At 38.7% G+C, this 24406-nt stretch overlaps 1 protein-coding gene across 3 annotated transcripts in view; it reads left to right on the top strand.

Annotated features, from left to right (window-relative positions):
• The window catches only part of LOC134348068 (interleukin-1 receptor accessory protein-like 1), a 1445875-nt gene that overhangs the window by 1036415 nt on the left and 385054 nt on the right, over positions 1–24406 (top strand). The window lies entirely within an intron of this gene.

The following is a 24406-nucleotide window of genomic DNA, read 5'->3' on the forward strand; positions in this document are numbered from 1 at the left end:
CAATATCATTTTCTCGTACAAGACCCTTCTTAAAATAGGAATGACTGTAAAGAATCATGGTCAGATTTAACATTCTTTTACCTCTGAAACATTGTGTTGATGATATCAGTGAGATGCTGGTGTAGATTAGTGAAGGAAGTTTAAGAAACAAGTTTATATTTGCAGTTAACAATAACACACGCTCTATCTGTCATATTCTTTACAGATAGTTCACACCCCAATTCTGATCGTTTCAATAATTTTCATATACCATACGGGATGTTAATGAATATTTTTGTTACTCTATTGTATCTGCGTGATTTCTCTCAAACTGAAGATGCCCAACCCCAGTCAGTGAGTATTTTGAGATAAAATGCGTAGAGAATTTAATTTCAGTCTGTGGTTAACCTGGTATAAAATGAGATAATATTTCAATTCCCAAATGTGATGATCTTTGCACACAATTATACCGATTATATTTCAATGTTACACTTAGGTAAACCTGATCTATCTCCTCTGATCATTTAATCACAGACTATAAATCAGAATGAGAAGATGAACCCTGGATTATGGATGCTATTTCAATGATTCCTTATTCGGATCATGAATACTAACTAATTAGCCACCTTTCCCATGGTTCACATTACCGAGCTGATGCAATGCATTTCAGCACCATGTCTTATTGATGAGAAGGCCACTGGGTTGATCCATCTGTTTTTATGTTAAACTTTTTAAACGCATCATGAGGTAATAGAGCGTAAGTAAAAGCATATTATTACAACATCTATTTTTGATGGCTTAGTTTTGAAAATATTTCAAATTTTAATTTTACTCCTACTTCACCAGCGACTTGCCCCTTGTGTGAGCTGCACTATAATCTTAACAGGAATGTCTGTAAATGCTTAATTGGCATTTTGTGTTAAAAATTGTATTGCATTGTGGCAGATAATGTCACAAACACATTACTAATTCAGACAAAATCCAAAAGCTAGTCAGATCCTTTGAGAAGGAGCAATAGCTTGCAGCATTACTGAACTAAAGGGAATATTTTGTATGTATGGGCACAAATCTTAAATACCTGTCTGATTACTGTGTGTTTTTCAGAATGGGCTATTGGCATTTTGTATTAATGAAGCTTTTTTTTATCAGTTAAAGCAAACGCTTTGTTTGCAAAATATAGTTAGTTTTGGCAGTCATGATGAAGTCAAGCTGTAGGTGTCTTACAATCTGAATTACAGAAATGTGCATAGATGGAAGCAATTGAGCGGTTAGTCCCACTGCGCACAGTAAAACATTGTTAATGTCTTTATTTTAGTTTTTTGTTTGGCTTGATAAATATTTATGCCGAGGAAGTATAAATGAAGCCCGCAGTTGACACAAAAACACATCAATTATTAATACAAAATACAAGCATGCAGTAGAGCCCCAAAGCAATGAACTGAACAGAAAGAAGGGAAAAAGAAATCACATACAAAGGACAATAGGAGATCAAAAGCACATTCCCTATACAGTAGGAGTATTTTAATAAAAGAAAAAAATGGTTTCTGGAAAGAAATATAGATGTAGCTGCTGACTTCCTCTGGTTAAAAAAACTCTCTTTCTCATGCAGCTAATAGATTTAGTTAAGGATGTTGCCTGGTGGTATATTGGTATTTCTTTTCATCACATTGACTTTTGCTGTAATTTCAGTGTGGGCTGTGATCATGTGGCCAGTTGCTGAAGATGGTGAATCCGCCACCTGATCCCTGTGGTGAAGGCTCAGCCTATTTTGAGGGCCGACTGCTTAAAAACACATCAGGCTAGAAGCACATGGTCCTTGACTGAGTCTTGTTATCTTGCTCAGAGCTAAAACAAACTCTGATGAGCCTTAATTCCATTCCAGTGGCCCAGATTTTGCAGTTGAATGGTGATTAAGATATTATTGACATCATTATTTTATGAAATTGATGCCAACTTCTGGTGATAGCAACATTTACAGTTAAAAGTGGAATTACTGAAGTTATCATCCTTGAATCCCTGCTTCTTGACAGGATGGGTCTTCTCTAGTTTAATCTTCGCAAATCAGTGCACTGATCAGAAGCAAGGAGTTATAAACTAGTCTCAATGTACATAAAAACTAAGAATCTTGCACTTTTTTTTTGCTGTGGTGTAAGTGCATTTGAAGTCGGATCATAAGCCATTTCTCTGGTCCCAAAAAAACAATTTCTAATCTATGTGAATTGATATTCTCTCGGAACAGGATTCCAAAGATTGGATTAGATTAGATGATCTTTCTTTGTCGCATGCGCATCGAAGCATACAATGAAGTGCATCATTCTGCGTCAATGGCAACACACTCTGAGCACTGTGCTGGGTGCAGCCGGCTCGTCTCACTATGTTTGCGGCACCAACATAGCATGCCCACAACTCGATGTTCAATGGAGAATAGTATGCATTGTTTTGATTACGCTTATGCTATATTGGCTCCTGTTTTAATCTCTTGTACGCACCCCATTCATAATGTAATACTCCCTATAAGTGTTTAAAGGATGAGTCTTTTTTTCATTTGCTTTCTAGTTTCCAATCAGTGAGTATTTTTTTGGTGGTTTCTCTTAATGTTTGATGGATAGCCTTGAATCCAACAGCAAATGAGGTTGGAAAGTATACAACACACTATCCACCAGGTCTTTGTGTGCATTTTCCCTGTAATTTCAGTGCTAGCACCATTGTTTTCCTAGTAACAACAGAATTAAAGCTATAGTGTCGATTTTATCATGTAGCCCACTCGCATATCAAATAAGAAGTGGTCTTCATCAGACAGAGCAGAGTGCATGCACCGTTTGGCAACATTTCCTGTCATCTCACAAGATGGGGAATACAACTTGTATCTGCAAGACTGTGTTGAATAAAAGGGACAAATAGAAGTGGATTTCATTCCTGGAATTTTCCCTCGGTATCTCAATATTCTCTCAAATGTTGGCTAATCCAGTTAATAGTTTTGGATAAGAGTGTATGGAATATTTAATTTTGCCTGCAGTTACGCCACATCTTTTCATCATAAGTACATCAGATTTTGATCTCGGTAAAAATTCATTTTAGCTCATTCATCGATTAATCTTTTTACAGTAAGACAATGGTGGAGACACTGTTAATATGAAGTTCATGGATTCAGGATACAGAAGCAATGCAATATATTAGTTTGCAGTAGTCTGCCTCTCACTCAGGAGTATCAGGAATTGGCCTGATGGTAGATTGATCTGGTTTCTCAAAGCCATCAGTGGCTACCTCAAAAAGTGTTAGCAACTTTAGACAGCTAATGAGTGTTGGTGCCTGATTCAGGATCGTGATCTGAAAATTGCCAATAGCAGGGTTGAGTATTATAGCTCAGAAACCCACCTGGTTTCCTTGGCTCTGTAAGTCTAGGGAATACACACTCCAGTCCCGCCAAACCAAAGAGATTAAGACGGCTCTCCCACCCCAAACACTGGTTTGTGTGGATGCTGTGTAATTTGCTACCCTGTTACAACTCAGTGCCATGAAATAACAGACAACACACTGCATATGATTAGAGGAATTACATTTATGAATCTTAATTTAAATACAGGGTTAGTTAAAAAAAAGAAAAAAAAAACAAAAAGGGCCCATTATAATTAAACAGTCAAATGTGCACAAGTTGGAGCTCAACTCTTCCAAAAGTCACACTTATTCACCGATCCTCAGTAGACCTTGGCATCTTGCTCCATCGAATAATAGTCCCCCACTGGGCTGAATCCTACGACCCGTTCTCTCCAGCATCTTCTCTCTTCATCAATTGCCGAACAAAGGATACCGCTCACATTCCAAAGCACCCGTTACCTCTAAGCATAGCCCAAACACTGCTTCTACAGGAGGACTATTACGTTAGCAGTGAAGCCTTTTGCAGGGTATTACAGCTCCAACAAACTTAAATGAATGCAGCAAGCAGTGCTGAAAGTCATACATTAGGAAGATGAAGAAGATACTCCATCCCACATGATACAGCTCAGGTGAACTCTTTGTGCACTCACAATAGTATGCACCTCATCGCATGCATCTCCCCATCTCCACCTTAGGTAGAGCTCGTGTTGTGTTAGAATGGATAAATTGTGTGTTTTTCTTCTGCTGTTGAATTAACAATTGTAATGAAAGTAAACACCCGCTCTTTTTGACTGTCAATCAGAAAATTTTGTTTAAAAGCAGTAAGGTGGTGATGTGTAATTTCTGATGACAGCTGCAGGAGAGGCAGGATGTGATAACATAGGGATAATAGATGGTCCAATGACTTGAAGCCGGCTTTGCATTGTTATTTTGACTGATGTTACCAAGTGCTCTCTCATCTATTCTGAGCTGGTTTTACATTAGTTGACAAAAATGTGCAGTTTATTTTGGTAACACTTTATAATTAAGCTTTATCTAGTGCTCAAATTATGTACCAATTATGTGTCAGCCTCAGAGGTATCGGTCTATATCGAGGCTCGGGGTGAGTGCAATTGTGTGATTCAGTGCTAAATATGTTTCATTCTGAATTTAAATGTCACTCTTCCTGTTCCATTCAAGAAGATAAGCACGTGTCTAGAGGGTGACATGAGAAAATCAATCTCTTCCCCTTGCTGACCAGTTATATGGTTTGCAATTGCACTGCAAAATTGCCACAGAAAAATATGTCTTTTTGCAATATTATCCCTTGTTACAGAAATGGCTTTCTGTGAATAGTCAGGCCTTAATTTTGCAATAAAGGCAATCAATGTCCTTCACCAAAGGGCAAATCTCTGAATTATCAAACGACCATGCTCTGTAAATAGATCTGAGTCAGTGCCTCTTCACCCTGGGACACCTGACATTTGACGAGTTTTCTTCACTTTTTGAGCTGTGCACCGCTACCTTAAATTATCATGGAAGCCAAGAATCAACTAGTATAAGTAAATGCTAGTAGCACACTGTTTCAATATTATGACATCCACTTGAAATTAAATAATAAAACTGAAATGCACCTTCAATAATGCCAATTTAGAAAGCTTTACTTTTTACCATCCTTAGGAACAGTTTTGTTTCTTTCACCCTCCAGACATGAGCTTATCTTCTTGAAAGAAGGAGGAAGAGTGATGGTTGAATTCCAAATGGAAGATATTTATCACTGAGTCATGCACCCTGAGCCTCATTATAGATTAGTAGCTGCTCAGCTGACACGAACTGTAACTGGTATATAATTCAAGCACCAGATATACCTTCATTATAAAATGTTACCAAAATAGGCTGCACATTTTTGCCAATTAATACAAACCATCTCAGAATAATGCTATGCTATCCCCTGCTGAAATCCGGAGGAAAACACACAGAGGGGGATCACAAAGCTGAGGAAAGAGGACTGGGTCGAGACAACAGAGACTTTTGGAGAAGAGGAATTTGGTGGGTAATACTGTTCCGCCTGACCGGAAGTGCATCAAGAGCGGTAAGCGGTGTGAAGGAGTGGGGTGCTTACTGATCTGGCTAACAACGGGTGGTGCAATCCGGGGTATATTACGATCGAGGAACGTGTTGCAGACTGGATATTGAACTTTTTACTGTTGGACCTCGGCCACATTCCACTGTGATACAACACTGGGCGGCACGGGAGGTCGTTCCTGCCTGTGGCCATTGAACTTGCAGCTCCTCCCGTGGCGAGTCAGACACCCTAAGCCAATAGCCTGGTCCTGGACTTATTTTCCATCTGGCATAGCTTTGCATTTTGTTGTTTGATTGTTGGGGTTTTTTTTATTGCTATATTTATGCTCTATTCTTGGTTGGTGCGGCTGTAATGAAACCAAGTTTCCCTCGGGATTAATAAAGTATATCTATCTATCTAAGCAGATGACGAAAGGGCAGTCGATGGCATCAGTCAAAAATCTGAGCAATAATAAGAATGTAAAGCAGGCTGCAAGTCTTTGGACCAACCATTATGTTCATGTTATCGCATTCTGCTTCTCCTATAGCTGTTGTCAGAAGTTACATATACACCTTGTGAGTGGAGTCTAGTGGATGAGAGCAACAGCATATGCACAGCTAATATCCAGTTGAGATATGAAAAGAAGGCTGATCACAGGATCGATCATCATGCTTCATTGATCCCAAGTCTGCCATGGAGATCAATGTTTCTGCTTCTGGTCCAGCACCCCCTTTCACCTTACATCAAGCACATACTGAACAGGGGAACAATCTTCCCACCAGCACTGTTTAAAATCAATGTCTTGGCTAGTCCCTAGCGTCCCTAGTGTTGTCAGCCGCTTTATTTATATACATGGTGCTTTCTGGTGCTCACCTCGGTCTGCAGGACGCGGGAGTTAGTTGCAAACATGATAACTATTCACCTTGACTGACAGGATGTGCAAGAAACATGGAGTAAGACAAGCTGCAAGAAAGAGAGGATCTTATCTGGAGAACCTGCCCATCAAAAGTTTCTAACCTGAACTCAGTGAGGAACAGAGAAATGTACACTGTAGTGAGTTCTTCACTGATATGTATCACTTGCTGTTGCCTCAACTTCAAATCAGCCGCAGAAATTATAAAACAGTACGGTACAGGAACAAGCTCTTCAGACTACCATGTCTGTACCATAATGATGCCAGATAGAACTAAACAGATCTGCCGACATATGATCCATGTCCGTCCATTTCCCATGCGTTCAAATGAATGGCTAAATGCCTCCTAAGTGCTGCTGTCATATCTGCTTCCCCCACAACCCCTGGCAGCATGGGACTTAAAAAGGATGGTCAGTCTGCCTGTGGCTGAGAGCAATGGTATGTTGAGCTCCTTCTAGCTTGCAAATGTGGATGATTGCAAGGCATTGTAATTTGCTAAGGAGTCCCCTGAGATTGTCCATGCAGAAAGAAGTCATTATATTTAATCTCCTCTTGCTACAGGCACGTGGGTAAAGCAAGTGAACAGCTTTGCCAGGATCCAGATTTATTATGGTGGACAGTGATGTTGACTGCACATCATGTGCAGACACCACCTCTGAGCTCTGAGATGAACCACAACTGAAAGGAGTTCCATTCCTGCAATCTCACTCTTGTGTGGTGTAACCACAGTACCACATTTACATTTTGAAGTGACAATTACAACAGAAACTTTGTGGGTGTCAATTGTAAATGCAAGTGTAAAGTGAGGAAGGAAATCTGTTTCAGTGTGAATTATAGAGGCTGTCCTTAGTTTAGCTCTTTGGTGCAGGAGCCGAGTACTCAGTTGACAATTAGATCTTCAGTGAAGGACCTGATCTTTGAGTTTCTACTTTTTACTTTGTTTCTGGAGGGTTCTTTGATCTTTCCAATCCTCCTTTATTTTATCCAGAGAACTAATGCTCTTCCCTGCTTGGTCAGTTCTTGTGAATATCTTCTGCATTCTCTTTAGGGCCTTCACACCATTCCTAATGAGAGAATTGATTGACAACTGAAACTCCAATTACATCACTCTATGTGAAACAGAACTTGCCCTGCACACTGCTTTTGTATACCCTCTGGTATTAGACATTTCAACCCTGGGAAAAATATACTGGCTGTCTGAACTATGCCTCTCAAAATCTTTTACACCTTCATTGGATCTCCCCTCAACCTCCACAGAAAACAAGTTTGTTCAGACTCTCCTTATAGCACATGCCCTCTAATCCAGGCAGCATTCTGATAAACTACTTCTGCTCCTTCTCTAAAACTTCAGCATTCTCCCTATAATGGGGTGATCCGAAGTGAATGCAATACCCCAGATGTGGTCTAGTTAGAGTTTCGTAAACCTGCAACATAACTTCCCAACTCTTGAACTCATTTCCTTGACGAATTAAGGTATTCATGCCATTTGCCTTCTTTACTACCCTATCAACCTGTTTAGCTACTTTCAGGGATCTGATCTACATTTTCATCCAGGTCATTTATATATATCACAAACAGTAAAGATCACAGTATAGATCCCTGCAGAATATCACCATCCAAAATAAGTCCCATTGACCACTACCCTCTGTCTTCTGTGGGCAAACCCATTCTTCTGCTCTCGGGTCCAATGCCCTAGATTGGCAGTCTTTCAATTATTCTGTTATGATTATTATTCCATAGATTTATTCAGTATGCCCACAAGAAAATGAATCTTAGGGTTGTATATTTACTTTGATAATAATTTGCTTAGAACTTTGAATTCTGAAACCACAGAACCAATTCACCATGGATCCCACGCATCTTAATCTGCTAGATGAGCCTCCTATGAAGGGCCATGACAAATGCCTTACTCAAATCCATATAGTCAACATCCACAGCTCTACCTTCATCTATCACCTTCATCAGAAACTCAATAAAATTTGTAAAACATGACCACACAAAGCCATGGTGATTAGGTGTAAATAAGCCATGGTTTTCATAAATCCTATCTCTGGTAACTTCCTTACCACTGATTTGAATCTCACTGTACTATAGTTTCAAAGATTATTCATCTTTCCCTTTTTGAATAATGAAACAACATTAGTTACTCATTAGTTCCCTCAAGACCTCTTGAAGTCCTGTGGCTAGACAGCACATGAAGACATTAGTCAAGGCCTCATCTTCTGCTTCTCTTAATAACCTAGGGTATATCACATCAGACCTTGGGAAGGATGTAGTGTTGGATCCCTTAAATAATATTAAGAGACCCAGTACTACCTCCTTCTTCATCTCAAAAGATCCCCTGTCTTCTACGTCTTTCTCTTTGCTAAATACTGATGCAAAGTACTCATTTAAGACCTTACCTACAACCTCAGCCTCAAAGAACATGTTCTCTGCTTTATCCTTGAATGGTCCTATATGCTTTCTAATTATTCTCTTGCTCATGATCCCTTGGGATTATCTTTAATCTGACTTGCCAAGGCTCCTCCTGGCTTTCCTAATTTCATTCTTGAGTTTTTTTCTGGGTTCTTTATAATCCTCAAAGGATCTGTTTAATCTTAGCTTCCTAAACTTTACATGTGTTTCCTTTTCCTTCTTGACTAAATCCGTCACCTGTCTTGACATACAAGGTTTGCTGACCTTGCCACCCTTGTCCTTCCTTCTTACAGGAACATTCATGTCTTCTTCAAATTATCCCTGCATCAGAAGAGCTTCCAATGATCCCAGAAACTGAAACCCTGTGCCCTGCACCAGTTCCTCAGCCACATATTCACCTGTTCTATCTTTCTATTCCTGCCCTGATTGGCACGTGGCACTGGGAATAACTTTGTTAGGGAAGAGCATTTCAGTTGTACGAGAGCCAGGTTTTCTGCAAATGATCTCCCAATGCTACAATTACATGCAAGAATCTGTTTCATTGAAAGGACTGCTGAGAAAAAAATAAGAGTCAATTTATGAGGCTTTCTCAAAACAGCATGAAGCAATGCAGCAGTAAATAAGGGGAATGTAAACTGGAAGCATGGCATATACACAGAGGGATGCAGCATGAAGAAATAAATAAAATAAATTAGTAAGTAATTAGGCAAAGTAATTTGATTATTCAAATCCTAATTAGTTAAAGTTCAGTTAAGAATATATATACTACATGAGTAATTATTACTTTGTAATTTTTGTAATGTTTCTAATTAAATATGGGATATGGAAAAATGTCATTTTTTGGTAACTTCTTGTTATTAAGAGATAGCTTTGTAAATTTTATAGCAGAGTAAGCATTTTTATTTTGATTATGATTACTGGCTTCTGGAATTGGGCCAGTTGTTGTTGCAAGACTCTGAAAGATGGAGCTGCCAGATTTTGGTAGACAGGCAATGTTTTCCTTGGCCTTGCCCTCTTCTACTGGTCTGAATTTGCCATATTGGAACTGTGCAGCCTTCATCAGTTTTCAGAAATCAGATGCCACCTTCCCAATCGAAGGTGTTGCGGTGCCACTCTGACGGGGCCATTTTTTTTAATTGTTGTGACTGAACCACTTAGTAAAAGTGAAGTGCAGACTGAAGAGAGCATGGTCTTCTTGTCAAAGATTGTCAATCCTGTGCTTAGATTGCATAGTTGCAACCTAATGTATCAAAATAGCAAAAAAGAAAATAAATTGATTTTTGAAAGTATTCACAATGCTTTATTTCATAACTGTATTATACTTGTGATGAGAATATACCAACTATGCAGACCCAGCACAACCTGCTTCGTCTGTAACAACTATTAATAATGAGTCTTCTTTCAGAAGTCTTATTCATACATCATAGCAGAAGCCTCTGTGCTTTACTGCCTGGTGGAATGTGTCATATTTCTGTGTTATTGTCTGAATAAATTTATAGTATGCAATTCTGTTCATGCAGTTACCATGGAAAAAATAGCTTTCAGATGTGGTTTTTCCCAGTTACTGATGCTATATTAAACTGTAAATTCAAATTGAAATGGAATACATATTATCAGTATAGTTAAGTCTGATTGTCATACAGATATCACGTTGAACATTCTGGTGATGATATGTTATAAGTTTGCATGCTCTTTCTTTGTTTCATGGCTATCTGGAGAAGACGAATCTCAGAGTTGTATATGAATACATGCTTTGATAATAAATGAACATATGAACCTTTGAACCTTTTTTGCGTGACCAAAAGTGCTCAAACAAATTTGATATTAAAGAGTCAAAAGAGGAGACTGAGCATCTTAATTACATGAAGTATACAACAGGGAGATAAATGTAATAAAGTACCTGTCCAATTTTGTGCCCACCTCTACCAGCTGAATTCTTAGACACGCCCTCTCTGTGTGAAAAACAATTGCCCCTCAGGTTCTATTTAAAATCTTCTCCTCATCTTAATCCTATGACCTTTCATTTTAGGTCCCTTACACAGGGGGAAAATTGCTGTGCCAATCTACCCTCTCTACACCCCTCATAACTTTATAAATCTATATGAGATCACCCCTCAACCTCTGCTATTCCAAGAAAAAAACAGCCCCAGCCTATTCAATTGCTCAATAACAGGTAACATTTATGTGAATCTTTTCTGCATATGATTTGAATCATATGCATTTCCATATAGCCCAATTATCAAAGTGGTGCTTGCTTCTTGTCACTGTAATCTTAAAAGGAAATGATGTTCAAGAGCCGAATGTATGCGCAAAATGAATTCATCAGACACTATGAAAATCTGTGGTTCTCTGCAGAGGAGGTCATATAAAACCAAGAGTTGTGCTAATCTGAAGATATTGGATTCTCCAATATGTATGAAGGAGCTTTAGCACAAGACATGTATTATCATATGTAAACAACAGGAATTGTGCAGATGCTGGAAATTCAAGCAACACACATCAAAGATGCTGGTGAACGCAGCAGGCCAGGCAGCATCTCCAGGAAGAGGTACAGTCGACGTTTCAGGCCAAGACCCTTCGTCAGGACTATTCGTCTATTATCATATGTGGTGGTTTATGCACTGAAATATTCAGCCATGTTTTAATGGAAGTTTGAACATTTGAATTATCACCAAAATCAAAAGGAAGTTGTATCAGTAATGATTTCATTTCTTTCCTCTGGATATCATTCTTTAAAACTATTCTTGGAATTCTCCTTGAAAATGTTACCAGGTTAAATCATTGCAGATGAGAAACAATGGAATACATAGCATTTATATAACATAGAACAAAGCACTGGAACAAGCCTTTTGGCCCACAAATGAATTAAACTGGTGACTAACTGCCTAACTAAATGGGTATCTTGCCTATTTCATTTAGAAAGTGACAAAAGTGCAAAGAATGTGAGTGGTTTGATTTGCAAGAAGAAGGTAGAAAATTGACCTTAGCAAAGTGGGAGTGCTTACAGTGAGCTTGAGTGAACGTGTTCAGTTCATTAAAGTGATCCCGCATTACTGAATCGAGATCTACAATACAGTACTCAAGAATTTGCATTGCTGCTAGGTAAATCTTGGCAACAGTAACATTTGCTTGGCTGGTCTAAAGAAACTGTGAGATAGTATGACAGTAAGGAGAAATAGTAAAGGATATATGCTGCATTAAGTATTGTAGTAAAACCATGCATTTGTCTTCTGATTTAAAAAATTGCTAACTTCTCCCTGAAACAAACCATCAGATAAATGAAGGATAGTCTAAAATAGAGCACAGTATTGGTAATTTAGTATCTTGTTTTGAATGATGGGCAAAATCCAAATAATCTTGTATGAATGAGCCTGATTTGGAAAACTTTTCTCATCTATTTGTCCTTGTAGCTTATCAATTGTTAATTTGAAAAAGATGATAACATTTCGGATATTAATATGCTACTTCCGTTCCAAGAAGCAAATAATAATTTGGGTGAGAATTTGGCTGAAGAACTGTCCATTGTCTTCTAGTGACATGGCAGTCAGTGACACTGTTTTTAAGAATCATGCATTCCTGTGTGACTGTAACTCAATGCAGATGCAGAATGGAATGAGAGCAACCTTAAAGGTTGTTTTCATTTAATCTCCTTGCTTGTCCCAGGCAAAGGATAGAGTCGAAGACAAAGCTATTTTGTTAGTGTTGTCTGGTTTGCTCATTAGATGCACTTGCATGTAATCTTGTGGACACTTTTGGACCAGCTGATGTATTCAATGCCCACTCACTGGTTGACTGCAGAGCATCAATGTTGTGTTGACCCCGCTGTAGCTGTTCTTCGATCCGGCAGGCAGCCCAATATATAGATTTAAAACACAGTGCCAATACAATTTTTGTGTGTTTGTATATGTGCTTGTGTATGTTGGCTGTCACTTTGGATCCAATCTGCTAACCAAATTAGCCAAAGAGCATGCACTATAAGCTCAGTTTCTCATGTGGAGCAAAATGACAAATTAATTGACCCCTCTTTTCCCATGATGAAGTAAAATTGAGTAAAACCCAGTTCATTGAATTGGCAGTACAAATGTGGCTCTACCTTCTTTCAGCACTCTTGTTGAACCAAACTCCCACTGAGATTGTTGGATTTTAAATATAATCTATATCTAGTCCCAGTCAACATCACCCCTTTACAATACTAACTCTTCACAGCTCCATATCTCAACTATTGAGTCGCTCTTTAGCTTCTACTGTTATTTTGCACTGTAACTTGGTATTTACTGTGACATACCAACAAGATAGCTATGTGATTCTCCTACTGTAGTTGATCAAGACTTCATTACTCCCATAAAACAAAGCATATACTGATCTTGAGGTTTATATTGATCAGATGTGTTTGCTTAGGTGTCTTAAGAGAATGGCTGAGATAAGCACCTGGTAGATAATTTATTCCTGCAATTATGTGAAGAGTTTCAGACTGTCCTCCATATAAACCCTGTGGAATCAGATTCAATCAGGATGTGTGAGTCTGAACTCAAGTAATTACATGGGGATGACTGTGAAGACAGAGAGCAGAGCGAGATCAGTGCGAGGAGTACAACAGCAGCAACAGTAGCATTCAGCAGAAAAGTCATTACTACAGGCAATGTTAAAAGATGACAGAAATAAAACCAAGCTTCTCATGAAAAAAGTATGATGAATTGCTGTGTTCAGCTCTGTTTGAGAACAGATATCACCTTTGTCTCAGAGACTCTGCAAGAGTAGAGTTCATCTCATGGGTGATGCTTGTTATCTGTCCTTAAGGCCCAAATACTGTACAATAGTAACATCGATTACGAGCTTAAATGTATTCCTTCATAATGTATATATAGAGAAAAAAGGACAGGACTGTGACTTAACTCAATTCTGACTACAAAGCTCATACAGGTGAAAACCAAAAATGTGTTCAAACATATTAGATATATTAGTCATTTCTGGAATGTGCTTGGACTTTATACAGAACATTAACTGACATTCATATGCATTTATGCACAGCATTATAATAGTGTCTGAGTACATTTGTAAGTTTCTGTATAATAAACTGGCTGAAGTCTTCTCAGCTTACCAAATCCTCAGCAGATGCTGCCACTGAAAATGTTTAAAATTTATACATATTCTGTCACAGAGCTACTCTCATCAAAAGCCGAGTGTGCTCAGTGCAGGGTAAACAAGATGCAGCTCAATGTTCACACTGCATATTTAGAAGCTGTGATGTTAGCAATCTGGTGCCTGTTTCAGAGAGTTTGAGTTCAAGGCCTACTCCTTCCAATTTCCAAACAAGCTTTAACATATTCCAATAATATATTCAAATTAGGAAGAAGGATTTCAATCATAGCATCCTGTGCTCTGAACTGCTGACTTACACAAATTTTCACCATGGACTGAATGGTTCAAGAAAGCATTGAGAATATCTGTACTGGCTTTAAAATTGTTGACCAGTGACAGAGTGCAAATTAGTTGGCTTGAGATCCTTTATTGGATGTAGACTGCCTCATCTTCATTGCCACAACATTGGAATGCCACAGAAATCATCGAGGAAGTCTGGCACCGGCCCCCATGTTTCCAAGACACTCACTTCTCTGTTAATCCTGAGGGCCAAACAAAGCAGCATGTAAGTTTATCAAAACCACTCACAGCCTGCTTGGTGGCTCAGAGTTTCCACTTCATCTAGCTATAAATGTTGCACCCAGCCCCTTATCTTTACACAGTACTAACAAGTGTGAAGTGTGTAAGATACTCACTTAAATTGATCACTGACTCTGAATGCTAAGTCTGTAGAGCATAAGGAAGCAGATCAGAATTAAGCTGTTGGATTCATCGAGCCTGCTCCCCCATTCAATAACGGTTGATTTTTGTTTTCATCCCCACTCTCTTGCCTTCTCCCGCTACCCCTGATCCCCGTAACAATCAAGAATTTATCAATCTTTGCCTTAAATACAGATAATGACTTGGCTGCCACAGCTCTCTGTGGTACAGAATTCCACAGATTCACCATTCTCTATATGAAGAAATTCATCTTCATCTTGGTATTAAAGGGACAACCCTGTGCCTTGGATCTTAGACTTTTTACAAATGGAAACATCCACTTCATGTCCACTCGATTCATGCCTTTCAGTGTTTGGTAGGTTTTAATGAGATACCCTCTCACCCTCCTGCATTTCAAGTACAAATGCAGATCCATCAAATACACCTTATACATTAAGTCATTCATTTGTAGGATCATTCTTTTGAACCTCCTGTGGACCCTTTCCAGTGCCAGTCCTTAGATGCAGTACCTAAACTGCTTGCAATATCCCAAATGTGTTCTGACCAATATCTTAAAAAGCCTCAGCAATACATCCTTGATTTTATATCCTAATCATCTCAAAGTGGATGTTAACATTGCATTTGCTTTCCTTAACTACCAACTCATCCTGCAAGTTAACATTAAAGGAATTCTGAAGTAGGACTCCAGATTCCCAATGCACTGCTTTTCCTTCCAAATTGCACCCCTTGTTAAAGTCAATTGTCTTAATATTGTATCATTAGTCAAAAATGCATTTGCCCTGATTTGACTTTAAAGGCATATTTCCTTAATTCCAACTCTTGAAGTTCCATTTTTAGGGGGCGGTTAAACGTTTGTAGTTTTTCCATTTGATTTACATTCTGATTTAGAAAGGATAGTTTAGGTAGAACAGAACAGTGACAATTGTTCCAACAGAAGCATTGGTTTATCATATAAAAACATTAAGCCAATGTTTAACTTCATCTGTCAATCATTTGCTAAGCAAAACTAATTCCTTTGGTGCCACCTTGTGGTAAGATACTCCACACATCAAGAAACCACATTGCGCGAAAAACTCCCCAATGTCATTTTTCAGTTTCTTTGTGATAGTGTACAACTAATTTCTCTTTCAATCAAAGACTACAAGATAAGGTAATAACGTAGTTGGATTATATTGTTTAAACAGCATGCTACACTGCATAAAAATAAGTGTCTTTTTGAATTTGCAAGCATTTTTGCTGATTAAAGATAGCATTAATTATCATACTCCCACAACATATATATAACATAATATGTTATTATATCTCCTGTAATAACATATCTTTGAAATATAGAGGACAAAAAGAAATACAAATTGAATATATAACGTCACATATTCTTTGATATTTTGTTGCAAAAACTAGCATGAGAGTGGTTTCCATGGAAGCAGCAGTTAACTTGATGTTGTGGTTTAAACATCCAGCTTGTGCAAACTCATTTTCCTTTTTAGTGATCAAAGATACCTTTGGATACCAGTAATTCCTCAGATATGTTTAGTTTCTGTTATCAACAATGAAAAACTTCTATGCCAAATTTTAAACTGTGGTGATAAATGGAGGGGTTATCTGTGCTTAAGTATTTGCTGCCAAAATATTTCATACTTCCACCGTGAAGGTCTTTTCCCTAAATTATCTCTATAATTTAACTTTGAGCAAATATGTATTCTAGAGCACCGAAAGAATGCTCGATACCAGCTCTATTCCATTCCTTTTCCTTTTCTGCCTCTCATTGAATATTTTGTAATGAAAGCTATTTGGCTCCCATCTAGCCTCAGTCACATCTTGTTGATGCTTTAGTATCCTCACTTCTGCTGCAGTATGTACCGTTAGACCTCCCATTTTGTTTTACCAACTGGTCATATTCCACAACAGATGTGTGATTTGCTCTGCCACTTACCACCTAGGTGGCAAAAGTGAAAATGATTCCAGCTGTCTTTATAAAACTTATCACTTACTTATTATTTGAGATTCTTTATTTCCAATATCTTTACAATCTCCAATTTGAAATATTGAGAGCAATGAATTACTCAAGGCGTTATGAAAAAAAAGAGTAGGGAGAGGAAGTAAATCATGCAAATAGAGGGAGATTACATTTTCTTCTGAACCAGTACCTTATGCAAACAAGGTTTTATCATGCAAAAAAAAGAACTTTTTTTGTAAACCTCATTTATGCTGACCCAACAGTCTTTTATTACTGTGTATCTGAGATGAACATGCAGAGAATGAAGAATGCTGTTTCGATGATCAATTCTTGAAGAAAGGCTTTGTGATGATATTAAGACCTAGTTGCAGTGGGCATAATTTGGCAGTGTGCCATAAAGTACATTATTTTTTTTTAACTTCATCTGTGATTTTCTTTTCCGCTCATTGAGATGAAGAGTGTCAGTGCCAGGAAATTAAACACTTTTCCATTTCAAGTAGTCAGTGTCAGCTTTGAGCAATTCTAGGTCAGATGGCAATTAATGCTCTCTTGACAATGTATGTCAAGCCTAATTGAAGAGAGTCTCCCTGTCATACAGTACCTGCTATCTTTTAGTCTCCCTGAGAGTGATTGCTAATGTCTGACTACTAATGTTGAGTTCTGGCTGTTTTGTCCTGAATAGGAAGTGAGTCAAGATACACTGATTTTCCTTCATTCGATATCTGTACAAATGTATAGATCTTTTTATACCATGTTTCTTAGGGGAGGTTGGTCACACAGTATCATAAATAATTTTTGGAGGCTTTTTAAAACAAATTGGGGTGTAGTCTATCACCCTGTGTGGAATTCATCCAAATATCTTTGATAAAGAAGGTAGAAAGAAGATAGAAATTGGGTAATGTCAAAAAGCCACATTTGTATCCCACCCAGACTTGGCATTTGTACTGAGAAGAAAATAAAAATGTCTGACACTGATCCCTTGGTTACAGCGACATGAGTCATTCAGGTACTTGTGCCTGTACTGCCATTCAGTTAGGTCCCAGGTGACCTGTAGCTACTCTCTCCATTTACTCTCCTTAGACCCATTTCACTTGATGCCCTCTATCTATCACCTTCAGTCTTGAGTTTATCAGTTGGTGCAGCACCCTACAGCCTTATGATTATCCCTGTTAAAGTCCACACAGAGTGTGGAAAGACTACAGGTTATACAGAGCACTTTCCTATCATTCAATCAGCTCCAAATTATTCATTTTTAAATGTTTTCTTCTGTTTACTGTACATGCTTCTCCACACACCATGAAAGAGTTGTTAGGTCCATCCAGTCGTATGGGTAGTTCATTAGAACTTGTCACAAACTCTGGAAGACATGATATGCAGTAAATCAATTGAGAAATGCTGCAACCTGCTTGATCTTTTTCTTAAGCATTTGTTTGTAAATATGGCAACATAAGTTAAGAATTATTTTAAATCATTACAGATTTCAGTTTCAAATGCCAGCTCAGAGCAAGAATGTGAAATGAAATGTTAATTTCTTTAATAATAAAGCAATAATGGCATTTCATTAAACTAGACACTAGTCCATCAATTCCTGGTCTTTATATTAATTCTGTTTTCTTTGCAGAAAGAGTTAAAATGATACATCAATTAAAGTCATCAATGCATATATAACTCTACCTACATGCTAAACAATATTAGACATGTTTCACACTGCAACAAAAAAATTGGAACATGGTAATTTTTCATGAACTTATCATCATTGTCATGCAGCCCACATCACAGAAGTGGAGGGTCTACATTAACACTGCAGCAGGTTAAGGGAGTAGACTCCAATCATTTGAGACAATGATTACACTCACTTGCACAACGATGGGAAAGGTAGTGATGTGAGAAAATATTTTTCCAATTTTTTTTCTGACAGCATGTTGACTTTATATGTAAACATGAAAAAATGTTTACTTGGCCAGCAATTCTTCATCTCTTGAATCCTGTTCAGTGGAATGAAAAAAAAATGGAATGAAATTGAAGTAGCATAAGTTAACAAAAAAATGTTAGGCCAAGATTAACTTATGTTACTTCAATTTCATTCCATTTTCTTTAGATTGTAAATGTAGATATAAGTTATTCAGGACTGTTTCTAATCCAGCCAGGATCTCAAGTTTGACATTTCCACTCTGATGCTGATAACAAATGTCATCATATTACTCTGGAAGTACAGCAGAAGTAGGCTTCAATTACATTTTATATCTGTATACACCATGCAGTAAAGGAAGGCAATATCTTTAAGTGCAATGTTTTACAAACCAATTTTCAACGTTATAGTCATTACAGATAAGTTGACTGAAATGCACAAAAACAGAACACTTAACCATTGGCCAATTCACAGCTGTGTCAATATATAATAAGAAAAATAAAAGTGTTCAATTTGGTTTTCCAGTGTTAAAAACATCTGAACAATTTTTAAAAACAATTGTACATAGTTAACACTGAGTTTTTACATTTGCAATGGATATTAGACTAAAATCAATATTATAAGATGGGTATAACTTGCTTCTGTGGGCTCTGAGGTAATGAGTAAAGCCAGTGTTGGATTGCACACTCTCCTACATGCACAAAAACGTATTACAGGATGGGAAGGTAGTATGTGGGGTGGGGCGTTCCTTCCACTACATGCACAAGGCTTTTGTGCATTCCCAGTTTGTGACCTTACCATTGTCCATGCCATCCCAAATGCTCTTTCTCTATTTTGGTGGTGGGACTGAAGAATTGGTGCGGATGTTGCACTTCATCAGGGAAGCTTTGAGCACATTCTTGAGTGTCCCTCCATCTGTCTGGTGACATCCACCCACGGTAGAGCTTGGAGTAGAGTGCATCATTCACAACTCTAGTGCTGGGCATGAAAATGACCTGGCCAGAGAAACCACAGCTCCCTGAAAGTGGCCATGCAAGTAGAAATGGTGGTAAAGAACATAAACAGTGATTGAGAATAACTTGGGCCTCAGTGATGGTGATGTCAGCCTGAAAGAGAACATTGACATTGGCTCATTTATCCTTCCAATGGAGGGTTTTGCCAGTTGGCAGTGTTGTCCCTTGCCTTGAGGTGCCCGCTGTAAAGAGTCCCACTGTAAAAGAGGTGGGAGGGTCTCACAGCTGCTTGTTGAGCCATGGGTTTTGTGGCAGGTCTGAGGCCTTGATCTTCAAACACCTTTCTCCTCAGTCGATCCAAAACTGCACTGGCACATTGAACACAGTGCTGAATCTCATCATCAATGCTGGCCTTTCCCAAGACATGGGAAATACTCCATGTTTTCCAGAGTGCCATTGTGAACCTTTATTTTCTTAGTGGCTGACAGCCCCTTCACATCAGTAATGCAACTGGAGAGGGAATTAATCATTAAATAAGAAAAGCTTGTAGCAAGATAATTCACTAATCATGGGGGATTTAAAGTTTCATGCAACTGAGTAATTAATTTCACAAAAAATGTGTTGACAGAATACACTCAGGACAGTTTTCTACATACAGACTATCTAACGTCTAATGTTGTGCAAGGAGATGGGTTAATTAGTAATAACAAAAGGAATTCCCTGGAGAAAAGTGATTAATAATGGATTCAAAATTGGTTTGGCCATGGAAGACAGTGTGGTAATAGAGGGGTGTTATTTAGACTGGTGGTCTATGATCATCAAGCAACATTCCACAGGGATCAGCGATGTGATCTGTATTGTTTGAGATTATATATAAGTGGTATGGACAAAGATATAGATGGTCTGATTGGAAAGTGTGCAGATGATACAAACATTGATGGAGATGTGGATGGTGACGGAAGTTATCATAGGATCAGTTGGAAAAGTAGTCAGAGTAATGAGAGATGGAATTTGATCATGACAAGTGTGAGGTGTTGCATATTGGGTGATAAAATATAAGGAAAAAGTACACAGTTAAATGCCATGACCCTTAACAGCACTGATGATTAGAAGTTCACAACTCCTGAAAGTGGCCACACAAGTAGAAACAGTGCTGAAAAACACATATAGCATTCTTGACTTCTTGTTTGGACCATTGAGAATAAAAGTTGGCAAGTCATATTGCACCTCTGTAATGCTTTGGCCATATTTGGAGAATTGCATGCAGACCTTGTTGTATTACAATAAGGATATGGAAGCAATGAGAAGTGTGCAGTAGAGGATCACTAGCATGTTGCCTGGATCAGACAGTATTCACAATAAGGAGCGATTTAACAAGTTTGGATTGTTTTCTCTGGATGGCTGAAGACTGAATGGTGTCTTGATTGATGTATATAAAATTATGAGAGACATAGACAAAAGAGATGGAGTCTTTCTCTCAGGATGGAAATGTCAAGCACAAGAAGGCATAGCATTAAAGTACGAGGTTGAGAGGGGTGGAGTAGTTGAAGGGAGATTACAAGGGCAAGTTTTTCACACTGTGTTTTAAGTACCTGGAATACACTGTCAGGAGAAGTAATGGAAGCAGATGCAATAGTAACATTAAAGATGCATTTAAAAAGGTGCATGAACAGGCAGGGAATGGAGGGATATAGATCAAGTACAGGCAAATGGGATTGGTTACTTTAAATTATTGGTACAGACATCATGAACTGAAGGATTTGTTTCTGTGCTGCAATGTTCTAAGCTCTAGTTAGAATTTTACAACTATTTTGAGGAAGATCGGGTTCTGTCAGTAACTTGGGTCTAGAGCTTAAATAAAGTTAGTAATGTAAAAATAAGCATTGCAGTAGCTAAAGAAAGCAGAGACTAGATTTCAAGGCATGTAGGGAAATATTTCAGAACTCACAACAAATGTTGGCTTGATGAGAAATAGCCCATGAGTAAACAATCCACCAATGGGTAATAAAGGAGGCATTGGCTAGGTTTGGTTTGCCAAGAAGAAAGGTAAACTCAGGCATGAGAGAGTTTTCAGATGCAACAATGAGAAAAAAATCAATGAAAAATGAGAATTTACAGCAGGAGAATGAAAATCGGCAAGGAATGTAAACAACGACTGGACGAGTTTTTCAGACTTTATAAACAGTAATAGAGCAGCAGTTGATCCACAGAGGTCATTAAAGACATCACACAACAAAGTTGCTGGTGAACGCAGCAGGCCAGGCAGCATCTCTAGGAGGAGGTACAGTCGACGTTTCAGACCGAGACCATTTGTCAGGACTAACTGAAAGAAGAGCTAGTAAGAGATTTGAAAGTGGGAGGGGGAGGGGGAGATCCGAAATTATAGGAGAAGACAGGAGGGGGAGAGATGGAGCCAAGAGCTGGACAGGTGATTGGCAAAAGGGATATGAGAGGTTCATGGGACAGGAGGCCCAGGGAGAAAGAAAAGGGGGAGGGGGGAAAAAGCCCAGAGGATGGGCAAGTGGTATAGTGAGAGGGACAGAGGGAGAAAAAGGAGAGTGAGAGAAAGAATGTGTGCATAAAAATAAGTAACAAATGGGGTACGAGGGGGAGGTGGGGCCTTAGCGGAAGTTAGAGAAAGTTTGAGAAGTCAATGTTCATGCCATCAGGTGGGAGGCTACTCAGATGGAATATAAGGTGTTGTTCCTCCAACCTGAGTGTGGCTTCATCTTTACAGTAGAGGAGGCCGTGGATAGACATATCAGAATGGGAATGGGACGTGGAATTAAAATGTGTGGCCACTGGGAGATCCTGCTTTCTCTGGCGGACAGAGCGTAGATGTTCAGCAAAGCGGTCTCCCAGTCTGCGTCGGGTCTCGCCAATATATAGAAGGCCACATCGGGAGCACCGGACGCAGTATATCACCCCAGGGGATTCACAGGTGAAGTGTCGCCTCACCTGGAAGGACTGTCTGGGGCCCTAAATGGTGGTGAGGGAGGAAGTGTAAGGGCAAGTGTAGCACTTGTTCCACTTACAAGGATAAGTGCCAGGAGGGAGATCGATGGGGAGGGATGGGGGGACGAATGGACAAGGGAGTCGCATAGGGAGCGATCCCTGCGGAAAGCAGAGAGAGGGGGAAGGGAAAGATGTGCGTAGTGGTGGGATCCCGTTGGAGATGGCGGAAGTTACGGAGAATTATATGTTGGACCCGGAGGCTGGTGGGGTGGTACGTGAGGACAAGGGGAACCCTATTCCTAGTGAGGTGGCAGGAGGATGGAGTGAGAGCAGATGTGCGTGAAATGGGGGAGATGCGTTTAAGAGCAGAGTTGACGGTGGAGGAAGGGAAGCCCCTTTCTTTAAAAAAGGAGGACTCCTCCCTCGTCCTGGAATGAAAAGCCTCATCCTGAGTTAAAGACATCGTTGCATTAAGGAAAGAAATGGATGTGGCATCAAGAAAATATTTTGACCGCAGATGAGCTGAATTGGTGGGGGTGGGGACAACTGTTTAATGAAAGTCATGAAATTAAACTCATTGATATCAATAAAGAAGGTTTATTTGAGAATTAGGACAGAAAGTAGACAGATCCTTCAGCACTGAGAGCATGAATCCCTCAAGGAAGTGATTGTAGGGATAGTTGGTACATCTGTGGTGACCCATTATTTACAGGTATTTAGAAACTGATTGGGGGAGAGCAAATCAAACACTTCTATTAAAGGTAGGAGAAAGAAGAAAGATAGAGAATTATTGAACAGTTGGCTTAATATTTGTTGCTGCCAAAATGCTGAAAGCCAGTAACAGTAACAGGGTGTTCAGCTAAGTATAACATGATCAAACATGAATGGAGAGATTTTTTTTACTGTAACTAATAGATTGAGAAGGTAGGCAATGATGCAGCGTATTTTGAGAAGACTTTTGATAAGTTATCACACAAAAGATTGTTGTATTAAAGTGAGGGCTTGGTGTGCTGGTAACACCATTAGCATGGATAAAGTATTGATGAAAGAGCAGGATTAAGAAAACATACATAGAACAGTACAGACTTTGGGCCATAATGTAGGCCTACATGTTCCTCCATTCCTCCGTATTCATGTGCCAATCTGAAGGCCTCCTGAATAATATTATCAAATCTGCTTCCATTACCAGCCCTGTCAGTGTGTTCCAAGCACCTGCCAATCTTTGCATAACCCCTTTAAACTATACCCCTCACCTCCCAACATGACCTTAAACTGTATTCAATATTTCACCATTTCTACCCTGGGGAAGGATTTAGCTGTATACTTTATCTATGCCTCTCATAATTAAGAAGCTAAAAAATTAAAATACAAAATACAGGAAAAAGTTCATGCAGTATCTGTGGAGAGAGAAACAGAGTTAATATTTCAAGGTTATGACCTTTCATCAGATAAAATCAGATAAATCTTTTATCAGATAAAATCCCCTGACCATCATATTACCTTAAAATAAAAGAGCCAAGTTGTGGAAGTTAGAAATCAGCAGGAATTGGGCAGCTGCTTTGCACAACCTGGTTGCTCCATTTAATTTTGCATCTGCCTCATTCTGGCTCGGCTTGATGTAATAGAACTTCCCAAAGTCTGGGGTTCTTTATTCACAAATTGAAAATCCACACTCACAAATGGAATTTTCTGTGTGCAATTTGCAATGTTTTCTGGCTGCTGGCAGACTATTCTATTTTATTAGGAAAATTATGGACAAGATCATTTACCTTAGGGACAACATAAATAACATCATTTTAGATGTAATAACTGCCAGGAAATAGGCAATGATTGAAAGGAATTTTTCAATTGTGTTTCAGTGTAAATGTACAAGAATGAATAATTGTAATCAATCCATTTGCATTTGCTATATTGCACTCTTGATTTTTAGTGATTCAAAAATGATCTAAAGCTCACCATCCAGAGACTTTTAGATTGCAGATATTTATAAATAATGGATACTTCCATGTTTTTCTTTCTTCCTTTTTAAATGTGTTTGTAGATTGTGAATGCTAATAATTTAAAGAGTATCTCCGAGCTAATACTTTATGTGTTCATGTGCACACAC

This window comes from Mobula hypostoma, chromosome 6 (genome assembly GCF_963921235.1).
Source record: "Mobula hypostoma chromosome 6, sMobHyp1.1, whole genome shotgun sequence".
Classification (NCBI taxonomy): Eukaryota; Metazoa; Chordata; class Chondrichthyes; order Myliobatiformes; family Myliobatidae; genus Mobula; species Mobula hypostoma.